This window comes from Periplaneta americana, chromosome 13, assembly GCF_040183065.1.
Source record: "Periplaneta americana isolate PAMFEO1 chromosome 13, P.americana_PAMFEO1_priV1, whole genome shotgun sequence".
Lineage (NCBI taxonomy): Eukaryota > Metazoa > Arthropoda > Insecta > Blattodea > Blattidae > Periplaneta > Periplaneta americana.
This window is the reverse complement of record NC_091129.1, coordinates 2716329-2735687: the sequence shown is the minus strand read 5'-3', so window position 1 is coordinate 2735687 and position 19359 is coordinate 2716329. Positions and strand designations below refer to the sequence as shown.

Below are 19359 nucleotides of genomic sequence, written 5' to 3'. Positions count from 1 at the left end.
AATGCTTCATTTCCGAGTTATGGCCTTCACAACATTGAAATTCACCGGAACGTTTTTCTTTCCGCAGGTCTTTGTCATTACAGAAGATGTTCAAAATGTCCACCTCCTGCTTGAATACAGACCTCACATCGATGTCTCATTAACCTGCGAACACGATCCCAAACTCCAGGAGTATTGCGTATGTCCTCAGAACATGCCACAATTCGATTCCGAAGGGATTCCAAATCAAGCACCGGATACGAATAAACCAATTATTTTAAATGGCCCCACAAGTAGAAATCGAGAGGGTTCAGATCAGGTGAGCATGGAGGCCAAGCAACTGGGCCATCTCTACCTATCCATCGATCAGGAAACCTTCGATCCAAGTAGCGGCGAGCCGTACGACTGAAGTGTGCAGGAGCGCCATCATGCAAGAAGTGAATGTGTTGACGATTGATCAGTGGAGTGTCTTCTAAAACATGAGGTATGGTGTTTTCCAGGAAGTTTGTTGTGAAGGCCATAACTCGGAAATGAAGCATTTCCGAACACATGTTGTTATGAGCTATTTTGATTGTCTACATGTGGGAAATACATACCTAAAATTATGCCCCGTATTTTTTAAACACCCTGTATAACGAATGCTACACAGTTACTCAAAGCGCCTAATTAAAAACTTGTGCGTACTGTGTAAGCATTATTGGAATGTAATACAAAATCTACCCTCAAACCAGACCCCCAAACTGGAGGAAGCTTCAAGGTCACTGCTCACTGTTTGAGAGGGAAGACGCTTGTGATGTAGCCTATAGTCGAGTCCGACAATTTGTAGCCCATAAAAAGTCGTGGTTAATTCGAAAAGCGGATAATCCTCTCTCAGAAAATCGAGAGTTTATTGTTCTTTGGTATTGAAATAAAAAATGCTTAATATTTCTGAATCACACCGGAATCTTACTTCACTCAAACTCTTTCCTCTTGTTTCAGGTAAGTCTACAATCCTTGGTCCTGAGAAGAAATCGCCAATAGGCTAGAACAAGTAAGATTTATTGCATTTTAAATAGAGTAAATTCACATAGGTTATAGATGTAATATTTTTCACAGAAATATATTATAAAGTTTAATGATGTACTTACAGTATGAATATTGTGAATAATAATTTTTGGTGGGAACACAAAGTAACCCACTTGCCTTCATCTCATCTTTTTACGGGAAGAATTCCATCACAGTCACTTTGCCCGTCTATAGAGCTCATATTATTTCGGCTGTTTCTTGTCAACGGTTTTGGAGGAAACCAATCAAAATCTTAAGGGACGGGAAAATGCAGGTCATAGTAAATTAAGAGTTTAATTGTGCAGTTATCTTTACGTAACACTAGTGGCTTGTGCAGCAAATACTGCAAACTGAGTTCATTTAACCTTCAAATAAAGTTTCAGATTTATTTTTAATGAAGAATACCAGACATTTTGAAAGTAATTTGCTTCCATAATAATGAAACATACTCCCTCTGAATGGTCTTTTAATGCCAAATACTTTTTCTAGAAACTATCCACTTTCAGTTTTTGAGTTTCAACGCGAAAACGCAAGTAACAATGTCAGTACGATCAGTCGGTGCATGAGGTGGGAGTGAAGCAGTAGCTATTTCAGGTTATTGTGGATTGTAGGTTAGAGTTATGAAAATATCCTCTCGTCTCTTCTCTCCCCTCTCCCCACTGCCCTCCTGCCCCCGTGCTCCCGTAAACTCTGGCCCTCGTGCCCCGTGCCGTCGTCTCCTCGTGCCCTCGAGCTCTCGTACCCTCAAGCTCTCGTGCCCCCATGCCCTCGTGCCCTCATGCTCTGGTGCTCTCGTGCCCTGGTGCCCTCATTCCCTCGTGCCCTCGTGCACTCTTGGCCTCGTGCCCTGGTGCCCTCATGCCCTCGTGCCCTCATGCCCTCGTGCCCTCATGCTTTCATGCTCTCATGCCCTCGTGCCCTCGTGCTCTCGTGCCCTCGTTCCCTCGTGCCCTCGCGCCCTCGTGCCCTCGTGCCCTCATGCTCTCTTGCCCGCATACCCTCGTGCCCTCATGCCCTCGTGCCCTCATGCCCTCGTGCCGTCGAGCCCTCATGCCCTCGTGCCCTCATGCCATCGTGCCCTCGTGCCCTGGAGCCCGCAAGCCCTCGTGCCCTCATGCCCTCATACCCTCGTGCTCTCGTACCCTCGTGCTCTGTTGCCCTCGTGCCCTCATGCCCTCGTGCCCTGGTTCCTGCATGCCCTCATGCACTCATGCTCTCGTGCCCTCATGCCCTCGTGCTCTCGTGCCCTCGTGCCCTCATGCCATCGTGCCGTCATGCCCTCGTGCCCTCATGCCCTCTAGCCCTCATGCCCTCGTGCCCTCATGCCCTCGTGCCCTCGCGCTCTCGTGCCCTGGTGCCCGCATGCACTCGTGCCCTCGTGCCCTCAAGCCCTCGTGCCCTCATGCCCTCGTGCCCTCGTGCCCTCATGCCCTCTTGACCTCATGCCCTCGTGCCCTCATGCCCTCTTGCCCTCGTGCCATCGTGCCCTCGCGCTCGCGTGCCCTTGTGCCCGCATGCCCTCGTGCCCTCATGCCCTCGTGCCCTCAAGCCCTCTTGCCCTCATGCCCTCGTGCCCTCATGCCCTCGAACCCTCATGCCCTCGTGCCCTCATGCCCTCTTGCCCTCGTGCCCTCGCGCTCTCGTGCCCTGGTGCCCGCATGCCCTCGTGCCCTCAAGCCCTCGTGCCCTCATGCCCTCGTGCCCTCATGCCCTCTTGACCTCGTGCCCTCGTGCCCTCATGCTTTCTTGCCCTCGTGCCATCGTGCCCTCGCGCTCGCGTGCCCTTGTGCCCGCATGCCCTCGTGCCCTCAAGCCCTCGTGCCCTCATGCCCTCGTGCCGTCATGCCCATCGTGCCCTCATGCCCTCATGCCCTCATGCCCTCGTGCCTTCATGCCCTCGTGCCCTTATGCCCTCATGCCCTCCTGCTCTCGTGCCCTCGTGCCCTGGTGCCCGCATGCCCTCTTGCCCTCGTGCTCTCGTACCCTCGTGCTCTGTTGCCCTCGTGCCCTCATGCCCTCGTGCCCTGGTTCCTGCATGCCCTCATGCACTCATGCTCTCGTGCCCTCGTGCCCTCGTGCTCTCGTGCCCTCGTGCCCTCATGCCATCGTGCCGTCATGCCCTCGTGCCCTCATGCCCTCTAGCCCTCATGCCCTCGTGCCCTCATGCCCTCGCGCTCTCGTGCCCTGGTGCCCGCATGCACTCGTGCCCTCGTGCCCTCAAGCCCTCGTGCCCTCATGCCCTCGTGCCCTCGTGCCCTCATGCCCTCTTGACCTCGTGCCCTCGTGCCCTCATGCCCTCTTGCCCTCGTGCCATCGTGCCCTCGCGCTCGCGTGCCCTTGTGCCCGCATGCCCTCGTGCCCTCATGCCCTCGTGCCCTCAAGCCCTCTTGCCCTCATGCCCTCGTGCCCTCATGCCCTCGAACCCTCGTGCCCTCATGCCCTCTTGCCCTCGTGCCCTCGCGCTCTCGTGCCCTGGTGCCCGCATGCCCTCGTGCCCTCAAGCCCTCGTGCCCTCATGCCCTCGTGCCCTCATGCCCTCTTGACCTCGTGCCCTCGTGCCCTCATGCTTTCTTGCCCTCGTGCCATCGTGCCCTCGCGCTCGCGTGCCCTTGTGCCCGCATGCCCTCGTGCCCTCATGCCCTCGTGCCCTCAAGCCCTCGTGCCCTCATGCCCTCGTGCCGTCATGCCCTCATGCCCTCGCGCTCTCGTGGTCTGGTCCCCGCATGCCCTCGTGCCCTCATGCCCTCGTGCCCTCATGCCCTCGTGCCCTCGTGCCCTGGTGCCCTCATGCCCTCTTGACCTCGTGCCCTCGTGCCCTCTTGCCCTCGTGCCATCGTGCACTCGCGCTCGCGTGCCCTTGTGCCCGCATGCCCTCGTGCCCTCATGCCCTCGTGCCCTCATGCCCTCGTGCCCTCCTGCCCTCGAGCCCTCATGCCCTCATGCCCTCGTTCCCTCGTGCCCTCGCGCTCTCGTGCCCTGGTGCCCGCATGCCCTCGTGCCCTCGTGCCCTCAAGCGCTCGTGCTTCATGCCCTCGTGCCCTCATGCCCTCTTGACCTCGTGCCCTCATGCCCTCTTGCCCTCGTGCCATCGTGCCCTCGCGCTCGCGTGCCCTTGTGCCCACATGCCCTCGTGCCCTCAGGCCCTCGTGCCCTCAAGCCCTCGTGCCCTCATGCCCTCATGCCCTCGTGCCCTCGCGCTCTCGTGGCCTGGTCCCCGCATGCCCTCGTGCCCTCATGCCCTCGTGCCCTCATGCCCTCATGCCCTCGTGCCCTCGTGCCCTGGTGCCCGCATGCCCTCGTACCCTCGTGCTCTGTTGCCCTCGTGCCCTCATGCCCTCGTGCCCTGGTTCCTGCATGCCCTCGTGCCCTCATGCTCTCGTGCCCTCGTGCCCTCGTGCCCTCATGCCCTCGTGCCGTCATGCCCTCGTGCCCTCATGCCCATCGTGCCCTCATGCCCTCATGCCCTCGTGCCTTCGTGCCCTCATGCCCTCCTGCTCTCGTGCCCTCGTGCCCTGGTGCCCGCATGCCCTCGTGCTCTCGTACCCTCGTGCTCTGTTGCCCTCGTGCCCTCATGCCCTCGTGCCCTGGTTCCTGCATGCCCTCATGCACTCATGCTCTCGTGCCCTCGTGCCCTCTTGCTCTCGTGCCCTCGTGCCCTCATGCCATCGTGCCGTCATGCCCTCGTGCCCTCATGCCCTCGTGCCCTCATGCCCTCGAGCCCTCATGCCCTCGTGCCCTCATGCCCTCGTGCCCTCGCGCTCTCGTGCCCTGGTGCCCGCATGCCCTCGTGCCCTCGTGCCCTCAAGCCCTCGTGCCCTCATGCCCTCGTGCCCTTATGCCCTCTTGACCTCGTGCCCTCGTGCCCTCATGCCCTCTTGCTCTCGTGCCATCGTGCCCTCGCGCTCGCGTGCCCTTGTGCCCGCATGCCCTCGTGCCCTCATGCCCTCGTGCCCTCAAGCCCTCTTGCCCTCATGCCCTCGTGCCCTCATGCCCTCGAGCCCTCATGCCCTCGTGCCCTCATGCCCTCTTGCCCTCGTGCCCTCGCGCTCTCGTGCCCTGGTGCCCGCATGCCCTCGTGCCCTCAAGCCCTCGTGCCCTCATGCCCTCGTCCCCTCATGCCCTCTTGACCTCGTGCCCTCGTGCCCTCATGCCCTCTTGCCCTCGTGCCATCGTGCCCTCGCGCTCGCGTGCCCTTGTGCCCGCATGCCCTCGTGCCCTCATGCCCTCGTGCCCTCAAGCCCTCGTGCCCTCATGCCCTCGTGCCCTCATGCCCTCATGCCCTCGTGCCCTCGCGCTCTCGTGGTCTGGTCCCCGCATGCCCTCGTGCCCTCATGCCCTCGTGCCCTCATGCCCTCATGCCCTCGTGCCCTGGTGCCCGCATGCCCTCGTGCCCTCGTGCTCTCGTACCCTCGTGCTCTGTTGCCCTCGTGCCCTCATGCCCTCGTGCCCTGGTTCCTGCATGCCCTCGTGCCCTCATGCTCTCGTGCCCTCATGCCCTCATGCCCTCTTGACCTCGTGCCCTCGTGCCCTCATGCCCTCGAGCCCTCATGCCCTCATGCCCTCTTGCCCTCGCGCTCTCGTGCCCTGGTGCCCGCATGCCCTCGTGCCCTCAAGCCCTCGTGCCCTCATGCCCTCGTCCCCTCATGCCCTCTTGACCTCGTGCCCTCGTGCCCTCATGCCCTCTTGCCCTCGTGCCATCGTGCCCTCGCGCTCGCGTGCCCTTGTGCCCTCATGCCCTCGTGCCCTCATGCCCTCGTGCCCTCAAGCCCTCGTGCCCTCATGCCCTCGTCCCCTCATGCCCTCTTGACCTCGTGCCCTCGTGCCCTCATGCCCTCTTGCCCTCGTGCCATCGTGCCCTCGCGCTCGCGTGCCCTTGTGCCCGCATGCCCTCGTGCCCTCATGCCCTCGTGCCCTCAAGCCCTCGTGCCCTCATGCCCTCGTGCCCTCATGCCCTCATGCCCTCGTGCCCTCATGCCCTCTTGCCCTCGTGCCCTCGCGCTCTCGTGCCCTGGTGCCCGCATGCCCTCGTGCCCTCAAGCCCTCGTGCCCTCATGCCCTCGTGCCCTCATGCCCTCATGCCCTCGTGCCCTCGCGCTCTCGTGGTCTGGTCCCCGCATGCCCTCGTGCCCTCATGCCCTCGTGCCCTCATGCCCTCCTGCTCTCGTGCCCTCGTGCCCTGGTGCCCGCATGCCCTCGTGCTCTCGTACCCTCGTGCTCTGTTGCCCTCGTGCCCTCATGCCCTCGTGCCCTGGTTCCTGCATGCCCTCATGCACTCATGCTCTCGTGCCCTCGTGCCCTCTTGCTCTCGTGCCCTCGTGCCCTCATGCCATCGTGCCGTCATGCCCTCGTGCCCTCATGCCCTCTAGCCCTCATGCCCTCGTGCCCTCATGCCCTCGCGCTCTCGTGCCCTGGTGCCCGCATGCACTCGTGCCCTCGTGCCCTCAAGCCCTCGTGCCCTCATGCCCTCGTGCCCTCGTGCCCTCATGCCCTCTTGACCTCGTGCCCTCGTGCCCTCATGCCCTCTTGCCCTCGTGCCATCGTGCCCTCGCGCTCGCGTGCCCTTGTGCCCGCATGCCCTCGTGCCCTCATGCCCTCGTGCCCTCAAGCCCTCTTGCCCTCATGCCCTCGTGCCCTCATGCCCTCGAACCCTCGTGCCCTCATGCCCTCTTGCCCTCGTGCCCTCGCGCTCTCGTGCCCTGGTGCCCGCATGCCCTCGTGCCCTCAAGCCCTCGTGCCCTCATGCCCTCGTGCCCTCATGCCCTCTTGACCTCGTGCCCTCGTGCCCTCATGCTTTCTTGCCCTCGTGCCATCGTGCCCTCGCGCTCGCGTGCCCTTGTGCCCGCATGCCCTCGTGCCCTCATGCCCTCGTGCCCTCAAGCCCTCGTGCCCTCATGCCCTCGTGCCGTCATGCCCTCATGCCCTCGCGCTCTCGTGGTCTGGTCCCCGCATGCCCTCGTGCCCTCATGCCCTCGTGCCCTCTTGCCCTCGTGCCATCGTGCCCTCGCGCTCGCGTGCCCTTGTGCCCGCATGCCCTCGTGCCCTCATGCCCTCGTGCCCTCAAGCCCTCGTGCCCTCATGCCCTCGTGCCCTCATGCCCTCATGCCCTCGTGCCCTCGCGCTCTCGTGGTCTGGTCCCCGCATGCCCTCGTGCCCTCATGCCCTCGTGCCCTCATGCCCTCATGCCCTCGTGCCCTCGTGCCCTGGTGCCCGCATGCCCTCGTGCCCTCGTGCTCTCGTACCCTCGTGCTCTGTTGCCCTCGTGCCCTCATGCCCTCGTGCCCTGGTTCCTGCATGCCCTCGTGCCCTCATGCTCTCGTGCCCTCATGCCCTCGTGCCCTCAAGCCCTCGTGCCCTCATGCCCTCGTGCCCTCATGCCCTCGTGCCCTCGCGCTCTCGTGGTCTGGTCCCCGCATGCCCTCGTGCCCTCATGCCCTCGTGCCCTCATGCCCTCGTGCCCTCGTGCCCTGGTGCCCGCATGCCCTCGTGCCCTCGTGCTCTCGTACCCTCGTGCTCTGTTGCCCTCGTGCCCTCATGCCCTCGTGCCCTGGTTCCTGCATGCCCTCGTGCCCTCATGCTCTCGTGCCCTCGTGCCCTCGTGCTCTCGTGCCCTCGTGCCCTCATGTCCTCGTGCCGTCATGCCCTCGTGCCCTCATGCCCATCGTGCCCTCATGCCCTCATGCCCTCGTGCCTTCATGCCCTCGTGCCCTTATGCCCTCATGCCCTCCTGCCCTGGTGCCCGCATGCCCTCGTGCCCTCATGCCCTCGTGCCCTCATGCCCTTGTGCCCTCCTGCCCTCATGCCCTCATGCCCTCGTGCCCTCTTGCCCTCGTGCTCTCGTGCCCTCGTGCCCTGGTGCCCGCATGCCCTCGTGCCCTCATGCCCTCGTGCCCTCATGCCCTCGTGCCCTCGCGCTCTCGTGCCCTGGTGCCCGCATGCCCTCGTGCCCTCATGCCCTCGTGCCCTCATGCCCTCGTGCCTTCATGCCCTCGTGCCCTCATGCCCTCATGCCCTCGCGCTCTCGTGCGCTCGTGCTCTCACGCCTTCTGGTCTTCTGCCCTCTGCCCGCTCCTCTCTCCCCTGTGCCTTCTTTTCTCTTATCATTTTCTTTTCCTTTTCTTTTCTTCATGTTTCCTTGTTTTTGCCTTCTTTCTCCATTCGCTTGCTTTCTACGTTATTCTCAATCTCTCCTACTGTATCTTAAATCCTTGTCGTCACATTCTTCATATTCAATCTCTACACTGCCTCCAGTGTCATCATCAGCATCATCATCTGAACTTTCATCTATGATCTGCATAGTGTCGATCATCACGTAAGTTTTCATCCAGTGTTACTTTGTTAGATAAAACATACTTAAGGGATAAATAAACCGCACGAACAGAAAATTTTCTATTAATTCTCTTGATACGTAAATCTGACGTACACTTCCAAATAATTATATCTCATAATAAGTTGGCCAAGCGTGTAAGATGCAACCTGCTGTCACGACTACTATAGTCAGCAACTGAAAGACGGAGGCATAGCTAGAAGAAGGAGGTGCTCTCTTGGCGGGAAAAGTAGTGAGGATCAATTGTTTATCCATTATCCGTCAAAATTACGTACGACAGAAGTTTTAAACAATGGCATTACTTCCTTGCGAGCTGGAAGAAAACAAGTGTTTGATTTCCACGTATCCTACAAGTTTAATACAAGTAGTGTTAAGTTCATAACAATAAACTTAGTATCTCGTTATCATTATATTACTTCTCTTAAAATAATTATCTACAGTCAGATGGAAAGAATTTTATAACATTATAAGTTCCCGTGCATGAAATCGAAACTTCACGTTGATATCGATGTTATACGCATTCCTAATTTATAGTCTCAACAAATGTTGACGCAACATCTGTCGATCGACCACGCTGTTACGTAAGTTTTATAGTTTTTTCTTTCTCTGCGTCTACTTACTTCAGGCCCCGAAAGATTTCACTTTCATATCATCAGTATAGCATTATGTGTTGCATTAACTATAATAATATTTCATTTTTAATGGTAATAATGTCACCAAACATTCTTAAGTTTTGTAGTTCTTAATATAGAATACGCAGCTGTACTCGGAAAACTACAGACCAGAGAATCAGACCTGTAAATTATTTTTATACGTTATGAAAAATTACACAAATGAAGATCGACATATTGGCATTATGATGGGAAAGAATCTGACCCATCTGAACTCTAAGTATGTCAGCAATCCTGTAGGTCATGGCCTTCGTGTAATAGTCTATTGCTTATTGTAGTGTGTGTTTTGTTTTATTCTGAAATGCAATTAATTAGTTCCCAAACTGACGAAAGATGGATTTTGGAAAATAGCAAAATGATGTAGGAAAATTGACATTTCAGTGAAATCTACAATTTTTCTGAAGAACTTTGGGTTCCAAGCTTCAAAATGAGGGGTCATTTATTAAAATCCGTTCAGCCGTTTTCCCGTAATTTTCATTACCAGTTCAAATTATATATATAGATCGTCGTCATGGTTACCGTCCTGACAAGTGTTACATGTTAGGCTCTTATTGGTCTGTTACGGTTTTAGTATGTCAGTTCATTTGGACTTTATAACCACACGAATTTAATTAACTCAATTAAAGTTGTTGTAGTTATGTAATGTGTAATAATTAATTGAAAATACATCAATTTGATTTCAGTATTAAGTTTTATTCAACTTTTATGGACATGATTATTATGCATTACCTTCATTACAACAGCCACAATAGTGAAATCTATCTTATACCTCATTTGTGTCAATTTACACTTCGTACATCCTTGTGTATATGGAGTTGCTGCCGACGTATGAGACATTTGTGTATGTATGTATGTATTTATTTATTTATTCACACTGAAATGGGATATACCCGGTGGCAGCGGTAACTAATTACACTCAATAATGACAATAATAAACTTATTAATTAAAAATACAATTAATAATACTAATAATAATAACAGGGAATATCCTAAATTAAATGAAGCACGATCACTTAAAATAACATTTGAAATAAATCTAATTTGTATCTTAAAACTAAGATCGAATTAAAAAACACGCGTATATGTTCATATCTGCACAAGTACCTTTCAACATTACACTTATTTCGTTATCAACTCACTCACTGCACTGGAACTACGACACATTTCACTGCTTCTATCATTATTTCACTAACACTTCAAAAACATTTCACTGTTCAAATACTTTGCACTGCCACTATAAACTATAAAGCTTCACTGACAGGAACACGTTTCACTTACGCTACACACTTCACTGACACAACATAATTCTTCACTGACACAACATAATTCTTCACTGATACAACACTTCAATAACAACATATCATTTACACCCTTTAAATACTGTGTATAATTACCGTCTATTAGTAAAGTACTTAAGTCCTTTATCAATACGTTTTTGTACGATCGTGCTTTTTGTTGTAGTCTACTGCATTTACCAATACTGTTAACATGCCTTGCAAGTTGGATTAATTCGAACACGCGGACTGGTTGCTGGAGAAACATTATCTATTGTTGCAACACATAAAAGCATTGGTGAAGTTATATGATACTACAGTACTAAAGAATTACAGGCAATGTTTCATACCTCCCAATATTTACGTCCACGGACGTATGTACGAGTATGTATGCCTTATATGTACTTTAACAACAACTTTGACTATTATTTATCAACAGTAATCTCACTAGAGGTTTTGATTTATCTAGAGAAAATCAATTTTCAAATTTGAATGTTTTAGTGGTTGGTGGTTCAGTTGATGTTATATTGGACGTGTGCGTAAAAGAAGTGAACTCGTTGATGTACATGGTGTATCCCTCAACTTATTCAGGATTTCCGAATGGTGCTCTTCATATATGACCAGTGATCTTTATTAATTCTTGTTCTTGAATGCCAATGCGAGTCATATTTGAAAGTGCTGTGCATCGACTGGAGTGGTTTGTAATGTTGGCAAACAAAGAAACAAATGCTAGGGACGCGATAAAATTGTGCGATAAGCAGCCATGATTGGTTGAAAGACGTACTTTCGTACCGTTTTATTGGTCGAAAATAGTGTGACGTAGTAAAAGTGTAATAGTCAAAATAATACTCCTTTTATTGTTACTGTATACTGACTAAAATGGCGGACCATCAAAAAACTCTGTTCTTGTGGTTATTTGTTTAACTATTGGCCTAATACAAGACAATACTCAAAGACCTTGAAAAATAAACTTACTCTAAATTTTCAATTTAAAAAAATATCGTAAAAATATGCAGTATTTGCAACATACGGCTAATGGATATTCACAGATTGTTAGTGATTTAAAAACATGTTAAAATAATGAATTTTGTTGGTCTCTGTTAGAAATATATTAACTAACTATAAAATATCGTTCTTACTAATAAAAACTCTATATACAGACTTTTAACTGTCTTATACTTATACAATGAGTAGCTAGTTTATACGTCGTGTGTAAATTCCTTACTAATAATCACTACATACGTCGTGTATAACAGTATAGCTGTTAACGCAGCTACGTCATAGTTTCGTCATTATTCGTTACGAAAGGTAATAGAATATCTGAGATTCCCTATTGCATCCGGTAGAGCGCTCTAGTGTGCCATGTTAAGTATCGATAGTACAACTGGCTCTGATCGATTACCACACTATATTTTGGTCAAAGAGTACAAGCTACAGCATTAATATTCTACTTATTCTGTGCTCTTTGGTGTGTTCTTCTGTGGTTACAAGGCATCCATCATCATAAAATGACAGTCGATACGAACAGCTGTTAGAGGGGCGGCCATTTTTTCGCTATATACAACGCTTAAACAAGGGGTTTCGTGTATATAACTACTGCAAAGCAATTCCCATTGTATAGTTACAGACTGTTTATACGTCCATCGCTTATTCATGGTTTATTAGTAACTTTTGCTGTCTCAACTCTTCATAAGTCTTGTATGAAAACTATACACGGTTTATTAGTAAGGCCGTATATATACAAAATTATATATATACATATATTAATATGGATTTGAGGGAGGTGGGATATGATGATAGAGACTGGATTAATCTTGCACATGATAGGTACCAATGGCGGGCCTATGTGAGGGCGGCAATGAACCTCCGGGTTCATTAAAAGCCAGCAAGTATATAATATAATATATATAGTCCACACCTGTGGAGTAACGGTTAGCGCGTCTAGCCGTGAAACCATGTGGCTCAGGTTCGATTCCCGGTCCGGGCATGTTACCTGGTTGAGGTTTTTCCGGGGTTTTCCCTCAAACCAATATGAGCAAATGCTGGGTAATTTTCGGTGCTGGACCCCGGACTTATTTCACCGGCATTACCACCTTCATCTCATTCAGACGCTAAATAACCTAAGATGTTGATAAAGCGTCGTAAAATAACCTACTAAAATAAATAATATAATATAATTATATATAATTAAATATATTAACTAACAGGTCGTAATCATTGTCGTGTATAATAAGTTTCCAAGAGCGTTTGACAATAACTTAGTTTTCTAAACGCTGCTCCTAGCTTTGTGTCGTAGTTCTCCCAGAGCAGGCTATCAGAAATATTTCATATTTAAAATTTATTTTTACTCCTGGAATTATTAAAGGATGAGCTCCCGTCACGTACTCAAAACAATGACCAACTACGCATTTAATTAATAGAAGTGCACAACATAATGTAATTCAGTATATTCCGCTAATGGTCCCTCCAGGGCAAGGGATTGCTTTATGCTATGTCATCAATCACACTGAAAACAAGTGACAGGAGATTCGTAGGGCCCCTGTTAGTGTGTGCAACGTTGATGCCCTCTGTTGGTTACTATTATATTTAGATTTTTAAGGAATTCGTTCTTACGAGAATTGTGGGTAACATTGAAATAAATTTAATGCAATTTATGTTGCGTTATTGATCAATTTCCCTGCATTTTTTGTTCAATTTATACAACATATCTGTACAAATAGTTGTGTTTCATTTGAATTGGTCTGGTGTAGAGCCGTTTGTATGGATCTACCATATGAGAAATAACATTTCACGTGAATCTTTTTGACGTTCATCTGATATCGAAATCACAGATCTACAGCAACTGTTTTATCACGGCCTCCTTGTATGAATATATAAATAAATGAAATAAAAAGCATCAGAATACGTTATTCAACTATTAATTAATGTTTTATCGTTATCTTTGCCTATATAAAGAGATTTGCTGCAATGAACATAAATTTCTTAAAATATAAAAACAAACAATGGGGCTGGATTCACTAATGTAAGAACTATACTTTGCGCATTCCATTTGATCAATGCAGTTCCAGGAAATTCTGCATTGCATTTATCTGTAGTAATCTCAGACATCGAGTGAGATTTATTACGACTATTTCGTGAATAAAATAAAAATATTAATAATATATCCCTAAAATTCGCTCACAAATTGTTAATAATTGTTTATTTACGAATACTTAACCTATTCAGACATTGTGAAGTTGAGATATATTGAATATCGATTACTGCAATTAAGAAATTCGACGTTGTTCAGTAATACCGGTTGCAAAAAGCGAAATACAGGTTTAACAATGTTAATTACATGTACTGCACTTTTTCTCTTATTATTATAACAAAAATACGTTTTCATTATCCGCTGAAATCATAATTTAATTTAAACATTTGATAGTATAATTACAAATAACCTGGTTAATACATTAATTAAATGAAGAATTGTTGAAAACGCAGTTATCAAATCCGAATGAAGGAGTATAATTTTTTTCAGATAGCCTACAATGGACATGGAATTAGAAGATGAAGATGTGGAAGTAGAATTTCACACTTTATTTAGTGCTTCGTCGTTACATTACACACTACACCGAGAACTAAGAACTATGTAATATTGTGTGGAAACAGCTATATAGCAATGCTTATGTATTCACCTTACAGCGAAACATATGTTGCTACACAGTGAAGCCATCTCTGTATAGATATTTAAAACAGGTATTTTGTTACGCCATTCGGAAAGCAGTTTGATCAAAGACCTTGTATATAATATACGAGGTCATTGGGTTTGATATGCGCTGATGTTACATAAATTTGAACATCTGACTTTCTATTAATTGTTTAATTTCATTCACGTAATACAGATTTTATAGGTTACAATTAGGTTAGTTACCTGTGGGCGCGGGACAATGTGTCAGCTGTGCCTTATTTCGACCGTTACTCTTTACTACAGGGAAGTATTTTCCATAGATCGGCAAACTCATTCTCTCCGTAGTGTGTAACGGAACTAAAGCTGCATCTACACAGTTCAATATTCCAATCGCGTATGCGTGCAATCTGGGAAGAATATTGAAAGAATCAAGTTTAAAAGGTACGTTCAATTAAGATGCGTGAAGATTTTGTGTCTACATGGTGCGCCGTTTTGAACGTCGTCTTCACTGAGTAAATTAATATTAAATATCAATCTTGCATTCATTGCTTTAAAGTTGAAAGAAAAGTTTAACCGTGTAGTTGCATCTTAATATATTCATGATCATCAATTTACGGGGAAACAGTTGGCGACAACGACTAAACAAAAGAACAACCATGCGATAAATTGATAGCGATAAATCTAGCTGCAAAAATTATCGCGATGTTTGACTGTGATAGTCGACCTGGTTGGCGAGTTGGTATAGCGCTTGCCTTCTATGCCCAAGGTTGCGGGTTCGATCCCGGGCCAGGTCGATGGCATGTAAGTGTGCTTAAATGCGACAGGCTCATGTCAGTAGATTTACTTGCATGTAAAAGAACTCCTGCGGGACAAAATTCCGGCACATCCGGCGACGCTGATATAACCTCTGCAGTTGCGAGCGTCGTTAAATAAACCATAACTAACTTGACTGTGAGTGGTTAGAATTCAAAATTTCATTACACTTCATTGGTCGAAAATGGAATGACGTCATATAAACGAAATAGTCCTCTTAAAATACCAAAACAAATGCGTTACTACTCGTACAATTATAGGCTACGCATTGTATTCGTCTAATGCTGCAGTAAGAACATAACTGGGGTCATGAATGAACAAATGAAGTTCAACTGACGTATGAATTTCGGATAGTATCGGCGCAACTCCCATAAAGGCAATGTTGTATGTAATCTTTGCTAAAATTTTTTTCGAACGGTTCGCACAAAACTTTCCACGCTTAAAGCTTCTAAAATTCTTCTTTCATTTTCCAGGTACCTACCTAGCCATAACGCAATATCCTCTTGAAGGAGCAATTTCGCTAGCAGTTGGAATCTAATTACAGAGCTCCGTTCCTATACTTTTCATTACTGAATTACATTTTCCTTCTACGTTTTGTTTTAGAGTGAACAAAATCAAATGCACTATATGACTAATACAGGACGCTCTAGCTTAGTTTGTTGCAGTCTTAAATGACGGGGAACAACTGCACTAGTGCCATCTCTTGTACAGGACCGAAGATACTGTATCACGTCTTCTGCTGTGATACAAATCAAATGGCATCTTCGTCATTTATTAACCTATATTGTATCGTTAGTGAGGAAAAGGATAGGCTATATAATAACGTTCCAATTGATAATATTACATATTTTCTCTCTACTTATTACAACATGTTAGCAACATTTAGACTTTAAATTGAAAAATTCCAACCAATAGAATGCATCTTAATTAATCGCTAATTTTGTTGTTGATTGTAACTTTGTTTAGATAGGCTACTGTCATTTCACTTCAAGAATTTTTGTTATTTCATGGAATAGCATAGGAGAACTTTCTTGTAGGAGTTAGGAAGGCCTTTATGAGACAAAACAAAAAAAATAAAGTACTTTATAAGTATTTATTCAAAATATAAACACGTAGCTAATTATCTACAAATGTAAAACTTCCTTAGCTTTTGTGTTCCTTTTCTTCTCTACTGATCAACCATTGTTTCGTTTTCCTTCAGGTAGAAACATTTGATAAGGATTCTGAAATACTTTTCAATAAACACTTTTTTCCATTCTGAGTAAACTTTTCCCATTTTCACACTTCCTACAGCCCCCTTTAACCTTTCAAATACAATTTCTTTTTTTTCAGTTATGACACTAGTGAAGTTACCTTTTAAAATATGTTTACTCAATGTGTAAGCTTCATAAGCAATTAGTATATATAAAAGAACAGCATTTTATGCTGCTTATTTTCAATATGAACAGTAGCGTGCAAATTAATCCGAACAACGTAATTACTTATGCAAAAACACTCAAACGGAATAAAAAAAAAGGATCTAAAACATACCTCAGTAATCTATGTGGCCTCCCTTGTTCCTAATAACAGCTCTGAGACTATTTGGCATGGATTCCACTAATTTCCCATAAATATTCTTCATTTCTTCATAGCGAAACCATACACCAATGAGGGCAGAAATCATCTTCTCCTTTGTAGAACAATCCATTTTTTGCATTCTTCTTTTGCAAATTGACCACAAGTTCTCAATGAGGTTGATGTCGGGTGAGTTGCCTGGCCAGGGCAGTACCTGAATATTCTTGTTGAAGAATTCTGTAGTTTTTCGAGACGTATGGCATGGTGCCAGGTCTTGTTGGAACACACCTCTGCCATCCGAAAATGATTTTTGCAGCTGGGGTACGATTCTGGTTTCCAATAAGTGAATATATTTGTCAGAATTCATCATTCCCTTGATAGGTATTAATGCTCCAGGCCCTTCATGTGTGAAACAACCCCAAAACATTACTTTAGGGGGGTATTTGGGTGCTTGTTGGAGATGAGCTGCTGTTACTTTTCGGATCCTTTCCGTTCGTAAGAAACACGGTGGCCGTGGACCTCGAAATGAGACTCATCGGAAAAAAGTACATTCTTCCAGTCATTCACTGTCCAGTGTTGATGTAATTTTGCCCACATTAAGCGTTTTTTGCACATAACAGGGGTTAGCAGTTGCTTTTTAATAGGCTTACGAGCCCTTCGTCCAGCTTCCAAAAGCCTACGCCGCACTGTTGTGACGTGAATATTCGCCCCAGTGGTAGCCATTAACTCGCGGGTTAAGTCGACAGCAGTTAGTCTAGGATTTAATTTACTTTTCCTGACAATTAAACGATCATCTGCAGGAGAAGTCTTCCTTTTCCGGCCACAGTTTCCTTTTTTCTGGGGTGTGATGGATCCAGTCTCCCTGTATTGTTTTATGATCGAATTAACAGTAGCCAAACCGATGTGACATTCTGCAGCAATTTGCCTCTGTGTCATAGAAGAATGCTGTGCTAATGTTATAATTTTAGACCGTTTTCGTGGAGTTGTATCCATTTGTGAAGACGACAGAATGTACACAGGATTGCAGTATTAAGTCTTCAACACAACTGAAATGCGTATAAGTACAAAACGACAGGCAAAATGTCACATATTATAAAAAAAATAATGACAGACCTTCAACAATGGAATTACACGTACTACAGATGTCAATTAAAGCGGTACGAGCAGCTGTGAGGCCAACAATGACAGAAAATGTAAAAATATGTCGTGTTCGGATTAATTTGCACGCTACTGTACATTAAGTAACTGCACATTCCGCGTCTGTATCCCATAACAGAGGACCAAAGTACCGAACCTTTTCATGTATTGATGACTTTCTTAATAGTTTTGCCGACACCCAGTCTGCACATTGAAATAGGCACGTATTGTACGTCGTACACCAATAATACAACGTGCCAAATTTCATATTTACTTGTTGAAAATCGGGCATGTTTCTGCATTAATTAATTTCATTTCTGTTCTTCCAGATGACAATGTAAGAAATTTTACACTCCGCCTATTTTAAAATCCTGGCGAATCAGATCCAGAAATTCAAATTACAGTACTTTTCTAATTATATTTTTTGTAGCCAATCACAAGTAACTTATAACAAATTCTGTGCATTGTTGATTCATCGCTTGCCTGTTAGCAGTTAGTTGTTTGAAATCCTTCTTATGTGGTACACGCTAGTAGTTGTCCATGTCTCTGTTAAATAGTGCCCGTTATACCTACATTATGGAGAACTGGCTTCGATCCGGATCTTTGAAAAGAAAGGAACGTGATGATACGCTTCATTTAGGCAGTGCTAATAGTTCAGAAGCTGTGTGTGAAGATATTGATATCAGTGATTCTAGTGTCATTAGAGAAATATCTAGCCCTGTTCAAGAAAAAATACTTCCGTAATTATGACAAGAGTTATTTGGAACTTGGATTTACTTGGTGTGGCAAGAGAGTGAACCAAAACCTCGGTGCGTTGTTTGTTACGAAGTGCTTTCAACGAGTGAATGAAACCCGCGAAATTGAAACGGCACTTAGAGACGAAACACGCAGGTGTAAAAAGTAAACCTGTAGAATTATTTGAGTACCAACATTTATTTATTTTGTTTATTAATAAGTTAAAGATTATCCAGACTCTAACAGCCTTGAATTATTAAAAAAACGAAAATAAATTTTCTTCTATTAACATTAACTTAATTAATTACTTAATACTAATATAAAATTAATTGAAATAAATTAATTTTAATTAATTAATTCCATTTAAAAATATAGGTGTACCGGTATTAAAATATGCTACAAAAATTATAAATTTGCTTTCGAAAGGAACAAGGTGGTCCGCGGAACTGTTCTGACTTAAGAAGGTGGTCCCCACTTCAAAAAAGTTCAAAACCCCCTGAAGATCATTTTGTTCATAATTGAGTTATGCCCACATAGGCCTATTGCTTGCTAAGAATGAATTCTAATGATTTATATGGTTTGAATTCAAAAAGCCACTAAATTTAAAGCAAAAGATTTGTTAAAATTCGCTGTTAGGTTGAAAATTCCCTCTATTCGGAACCAGTTACTGTCAAAATCCTTTAATTTCTGAAAGTGAATATAGGGATTTTGAATCTATAGGATTCAATGTCAATTTCCTTCTTCCATCGTAGACAGTGTAACATTATGCTCTTGGCTAACGTTTATACAGGGTGGAAGTGAAATAACTCTGCAGAAAAATGTACGGTTAATTATAAAATTAAGTTGGAAGTTCCAGCAGTCTGGCAACATCGCCGCCTCTTTCTTCTCGTAATACAGATGTAAGAGGTCAACGAACTCACGTCGGTGATGCAAGCTGGTTGCATCGGTCAGTAGCTTCAAGTTAGTGATTTTTAAATTAAATATACACGAAAACCGTCCACGCTATTGAAATACGCCAGTGGGATAAATTGCTCTTTATTAGATTTCCTGTCGCTATATAAAAATCACGATCCTACTCCTACATTTGGGAGGGGGAGAACTTTTTTCTGAGAAAACTCTGTACTTTCCACCAATACGATGTTACACTTTTCCGTCACA

The 19359-nt window shown here is 46.5% G+C and overlaps 1 protein-coding gene across 2 annotated transcripts in view; it reads left to right on the top strand.

Moving 5' to 3' along the window:
* Positions 1-19359, top strand: part of LOC138711687 (uncharacterized) — a 1209687-nt gene that overhangs the window by 1076787 nt on the left and 113541 nt on the right. The window lies entirely within an intron of this gene.